The following is a 6,593-nucleotide window of genomic DNA, read 5'->3' on the forward strand; positions in this document are numbered from 1 at the left end:
TATGTATGAAAGATAAGGATCTAATTTATTTCTTCTGCATATAGATTTTATTCAGTTTATTCAATACCATTTATTGAAGAGACTATATCCACTGTGTGTTCCTGGACACTTTATCAAAATCAATTGACTATAAACACAAGAATCGATCTCTGAATCCTCTGCTCTCTTTTATTGTTCTTGTGTCTGTATGCCAGAACCATGTTGTTTTGGTTACTGCAGTTTTGCACTATGATTTTAATTTCAGTGGTGTGATGCCTCTATTATTGTTTTCTTTGCTCATGATTAGTTTGGTTAGTTGAAGTATTTTGTGCTTCCATAGAAATTTTGGTATAGTTATTTTTCCTATTTTTGTTAAGAATGACATTGGGGGACCAGCAGGTGGTGTAATGATTATGCCACTGGACTCCCACGTAGCTGACCATGGTTCGAGTCCCAAACCTGATGGCTTAAACTCTGGGCATGTGTGCATGCATGCCCAAGATCCTGAGAGGAAAATGGAGGCGAATGGAGGAGAAAGGATCGTAGCATGGCCATCCCCCCTGGGGGGGATGATTTCATCACTTTCTGTCTCTCTGTCTCTCTCTTTCTGGTGAGCACATGTGCCCTATACCAAAAACCTCTTCAAAAAAAAGAAAAAAAGAATGACATTGGTATTATGATAGGGATTACCTTAAATCTATAGGTCACTTTAGATCATATAGATATTTTAGGACTATCAATTAAACCTGTCAATTTTTTGTATCTTTTTCAACTCCTTTCATCAATATTTAATTTGATTAATTTTTCATACTTTTTATTATGTTTAATTACTATAAATCTTTACAGCATAGAAAATTAATTTTCTTAGCATGAATTTACTATATATTAGTCCAATAAAACATGTTACTAAACACATTAGCATAAACAAATAATTTTCCATTTTTCTGCGTGTTAAATATTTTGCTTTTGGGGACCAGCAGGTGGCATAGTTTTTAAGGTGCTGGACTCCCACATGGCCGACTGTGATTTAAGTCCTGGATTTGACAGCTTGAAATTCACTCTGGGTGTGTATGTGCATGCATGCCTAAGATCCTGAGAGGGGAGTGGAAGAGAAGGGATTGCAGTATGGCCATCCCCTATGAGGGGTGATGTCTCAATTTCTCTCTCTGTGTGCTTCTCTCATATTTCCAGCAAATACACATATCCTATAGCAAAAATCTCTCTCAAGTAAATAAATAAATATAAATGTTTTCTTTATTTCTTTATTTCCTCTTGATTTCCTCCCTCCTGTCCCCCATTGCTCACCCTCCGCCCACACTGTCTTTTGTGCCATATTTGCTCTTTTTGTTTTACAACTTCTAGTCTTTTAATTTCTGCTGTAGTGTGCAAACATTCAGTATATATTAAGAAGGAACATACAGTGCCTCCCTTTCATAGTCTGGCTTACTTTTCTTAGCATTAGAATCTTCCATATTCATGTATTTCAAGTCAAATGCTAGGGTGTCATTGCTTTTCATGGCTGAGTAGTATTCCGTAGTGTATACGTGCCACAGTTTTTTAATCCATTCATTTATTCTTGGACATCTGAGTTGATTTCATGTTTTAGCAATTGTGAATAATGCACCGATAAACATGAATGTGCAACCATTTTTTGAAATGAACCTATTCTTATTCTTTGGACAGATACCCAGGAATGAAACTACTGGATCATATGGTAGTTCTATTTGTAGGTTGTTGAGGAAGCTCCATATTGTTCTCCACAGTGGCTATACTAATTTACATTCTCACTAACAGTGTAGGCAAGTTCCCTTTTCACTGCAGCCTTGCCAGCACTAAGGCACTTTCTTTCTTTCTTTTATTTTTTAAAATTTTATTTATTTATTTATTTTTTAGTGTTTACAATTTAGGAATATTTTAATACTCCTAACCTCAGAGGAGTTTCTCATCTGTTAAGCTTCCTTGCTCAAGCTGTCACTTGAACACATATGTTATAAAAATACTCTGTTCACAATTTAAGGCTTTCCTCCACTCCAGATTTCTTTTCCCAGTCAAGTGGCACAAAAAGTAAAAACCCAAGTCCTCTGTTATATACAATACAGCAGCAGAGCTGGAGGTGGCGTGTGTGTAAGATAAAGGAAAAGGAGTCCTATGACAGATGCCAGGACAAATCACATGGCTGTGGCTTTGGCCTTGGCCACAGGCTCTACCTCCTGCTTGTACTCAATCTCCATATAGGTTTGTTTTTTTTCTGCAAAGGTTCTTTTGTGGGTGCTTTGCCTTTGTGTTTGACATTAAGGGCCTTTTCCCTTCCTCCTCACTGGAGGATTTGTCATCCTGATCTTCATTGCTGCTGGCATTCAGCTTATCCATATCCTCAAAATCACTTAAGTCACTCTCATTCACTTCATCATCTTCCACAAATTGTTTTTCTCCTACATCTTCATCATCATCTTCTTTATCTTTTTTCTTCAGCATCTGAAGAGTCAGTCTCTGTCCCCTGCTGTTCCAGGGCCTTGTCGAAGGCATGAATGGGGAAGTTGTAGATGTCGCCATACATGCCTTGTTTCAGTCTCTCCAGTAACTCCTTTTTGATGGCGTTGTCCAGCTGAGCAGCTATTAGTGCCTTTTCCTCTCTTCTCTTCTGCCTGCACTCCACCTTCTTCCCCAAAGGGATAAGTTTCCTCTGTCACTTTAGTGTCAGCTTCCTGATTTGAATTAGGTACTGGGTTATCTTGGTGAATCTCTGCTTACATTTGTGTTGAATGAAATGGGGCCAGTAATTTAAATTTTCATCTATTTGTTCCAGTGCTTTCTCATAGTTCTTACTGAGCCAGACCTGCTCCCAGAGCCACCTGGGGAAAGCTACTCACTCTATAACCTTCATATACAGGTAGCACTGCCCTTTCTCCTCCCTGACAGCGGCATACTGGCTATTTGCCAGGGGACGGGATGACCGATTACACAGTCCAGTCAGGCTGTATTTATTTCTGCAAAAGCCCTCCATCAGGTTCTTATTTTGAAGGAACAGAACTGCTTATTTCCCAGCGTGTCCCAGATAGCGTCGTCCGACTGCATGGCGCCTGCTCCCTTCAGTGCGAGGAGTGTGGCTGGGACCAGACAGCAGACATGCTTCCAATGAGGAGGTGCTTCCAGGAGCCTTTTTAATTTTTATTTTTATCTTAGCTATTATGAATGGGGTTAGGTGGTATCTTGTGGTTTGATTTACATATCAAAAAAATTTAGCTCATACTCCATAGTTCTTGACAGTTAATAAACAACTTTCAAAATCTCAAAATACTGAATTTTTAAGGATAATACTCAAAATATTTCTTATAACTTTGTATAATTTTGTTTCTGACTATAATAACAGAAATAGTATGGTTTTAAATATTTTTGAGAAAATATTTACATGTCAACAACTCAAATTGATGAAAAGCAAATACCCAGCACACTAGCCACACATAAATCTTCTTAATTCAACCCTACCTACCAAGTATTCTGTGATATACCATCTGCTAGCAAAGATCAGTCTCTTTTTCTTTCTTCAAAGTCTTTCTCAAGATAATCCTCTGCTGTGGTTGCTTTTTTTGCAATCTCTACTGGTTACAATGCTGGGCTGGGAAAGTTCAAGTTATTTTATAAATTCTTTCATATATCTTCTCTAATTCTCTCTGCCAGGCAGAATTATTTCTATTGCCAAGCCATCTTTCTAAGAGCTTCTGTTGGCTTGCTTGAGATCTACCTTAGTTTCATAGTTTTCTGATTGATCTTCAGATATGACATTCCAGTCAAAGCCCTGTCTAATAATGAGTATTTCCAATTCCTCATTCAAAGCAACAGGCATTATTGAACTTATACAAAATAACCCTTCTGCCACAAAATAAGAATACTCCCAAATATTTTCATTTCAAGATGGGTAAGGAAGGAAAAAAAGTCTGTATTTCCATTTAAAGAAACAAACAAGAAATATATTTTAACAAATTGCTGAACCTATCAACAACTCAAAAGAAAGTAAAATGTTGAAAATTGAGAAAGCAAAGCATAGTAAAAAAAATCAATAATGATAATGTTTTAGTCAAAAGTCGTAAAATTCTATTTCACCAGTTAAGTGTTAGGTTCAAACTCTCTTCTGCTGAATATGCAGTGTTGCTGTGTTCCAATCTTTTCGTTTTAATCCTGGAAGTTAACATTCAACGTAGTTATTGATATTTCTTGTCCTTAGCATTAAATTGGTAGTTTCCTTGGTTGCCTTTTGTTTCTTATTTCTATGTGCTCTATAGCAAAAACCTCTCAAAAAAATAAAGAAAGAAAGAATCCCTCCTTTCCTGGACTCCCTGCACCACTGGGACATCTGCCTGGCTGCACAGTGAGTTCATCCCCTCCATTATACACCTTTGAACTCTGAGGTGTGTTAATTGGGACTTGTAGAATCCCTGTTTTCCAGACTGCCTGCTCCATTGGGACATCTGCCCCAGCAATGGGCCTGACTACATGGTGAGCAGTAAGTGGCAGGGAGACCGAGCTGCAAAGAGACTGAGCTTTGGGGGACCAGCAGTTAGCGTAATGGCTATGTCGCTGGACTCCCATGTAGTCGACCGCGGTTCGCATCCTGGACCCGGTGGCTTAAAACTCACGCCGAGAGCGTGTGCGTGCATGCCCAAGATTCCAAGAGGAGAATGGAGGAGAAGAGATTGCGGCGGGACCATCCTCCCTGGAGGGTGATTTCTCGCTTTCTGTCTGTCTCTTTCTGTCTGTCTGGCGAGCGCATGCGCCCTATAGGGAAAACCTCTCCAAAAAAAAAAAAGAGACTGAGCTTTGAGAGACTGTGACTCATCCCCTCCCCACCACCACCTTTTTGGGTTTTTGTAGAATTATTTTATTTAACTTTGTTTATTTACTTTATTTTGACCAGAAGACAGGGACACACACACACACACACACACACAGAAAGTGAGAAATCATCTCCCAGGGAGAATGGCCACACCAGAATCCCTTCTCCTCCATTCTCCTCTCGGGATCTTCCAAGCCTGCATGTATACACACCTGCCATGAATTTAAGCCTCCGGTTCTGGGACTCAAACTGCGGTCAACTACATGGGAGTCCAGCAACATAGCCATTACACTAACTGCTGGTCCCAGGACTGGTAATCTTAATACACAGGGAACTCGAGTGGCTTACCTAGCAAAAAGTGATCCATTCAATTAAGTGATGAGAAAAGGAGTTGAACATTCAACTTTCTAACGAAGACTTACGAACATCCAAGAAGCATATGAAAAAATGCTCAACATCCCAATCATAAAGGAGATGCAGATCAAAACCACAATGAGATACCACCTAACCCCTGTCAGAATGGCAAAGATTGAAAGTACAAAAAAAAAGGATAAATGTGGGCAGAGCTGTGGTGAAAGGGGAACTTTTTTACACTGCTGGCAGAGCTGTGATGAAACGGGAATTCTTTTATTCTGCTGGCGGGAATTTAAATTGGTCCAGCCACTATGGAAAACAATATGGAGGGTCCTTAAAAAGGAGGTTCCTTAAAAACCTATGAATAAAAGTACCATATGATCCAGCAATTCCACTCCTGGTTATCTACCCAAATGATAGGAAGATTCTCAGTTGGAAAAGTGTTTTATAGTGTTTATTTCAGCATATTCATAATTGCTAAGACATGGAACCAATGCAAATGTCCATGAACAAATGATGGATTGAAGAAGTGTGGCACATTTAGAACACTATTCAGCCGTAAAAAAATAAAAATAAAAATAAAAAGATCCTGGCATTTGATAGAAAGCAGACGAATATGGGAGAGTTATTGCTGATAGAAGCAAGCCAGGCTATGAAATAGAGACATTTGTTAAGTCTCCACTTAACAAATACTGCCTGGCTTCACACTATAGTAGAGACTGAAAGACTGAAGAACATAAAAACAATGAAAATAGTTGTGGACACTAGAGACAATGTGGAAGAAGGGTGGGAGACAGGGAGGGCATACATGTCCAAGATCCTGATATGCTGGAAGCTGGAGGAAAGTGTGCATGATTAGACCGTGTTGAGTGTACTTATCTGTCTCATATGTGTGCACATGGTCTGTATCATGAGATAGATAACAAACTTCAAAAATATTTTACATCTAGCTTTGTGATCCATTTGAGTTAATTTTTATCTGATATGAGGCACAGAAATATTAGTTTAATATGACTATATACATAAATACATAATATATATTGAAAATTTATCACAGGAAAAAATCCTCTCCTATCAGCAGTTACATTAAAAACATGTTTAAATTTAACACTTGTTGCTAATACCTCTTAAATTAAATATGTAGGGTCAGCTGAAGGCATGATGGTTAAGACAGTAGATCCCACTTGACTAAACTGTATAATTTGAGTCCTGGACCTAGCAGCTTGAGAAAAACATCAGTTTTGCCTGCGTGCTGCTCAAAAGGAGGGAGAAATGGAGGAGAAAGGATTGTGTCATGGATAGTAAAGCATATAAGATATTCATTAAAGTAACACTGGGTAAAACTCAAATATCCATGATTAATACAATAGATAATTTGTGCTATAGTCACACAGTGGAATTTTATGTAGCAATGAGAATGAACGTCAGT

General features: G+C 38.6%; 1 pseudogene; it reads right to left on the reverse strand.

Annotated features, from left to right (window-relative positions):
• Positions 1–2,147: 2,147 nt before the first annotated feature.
• Positions 2,148–3,069, reverse strand: LOC102477453 (protein MAK16 homolog pseudogene; annotated as a pseudogene).
• Between the last annotated feature and the right edge of the window lie 3,524 nt (positions 3,070–6,593).

This window comes from Tupaia chinensis, unplaced genomic scaffold (assembly GCF_000334495.1).
Source record: "Tupaia chinensis unplaced genomic scaffold, TupChi_1.0 Scaffold145805_1, whole genome shotgun sequence".
In the NCBI taxonomy this organism is placed as follows: domain Eukaryota; kingdom Metazoa; phylum Chordata; class Mammalia; order Scandentia; family Tupaiidae; genus Tupaia; species Tupaia belangeri.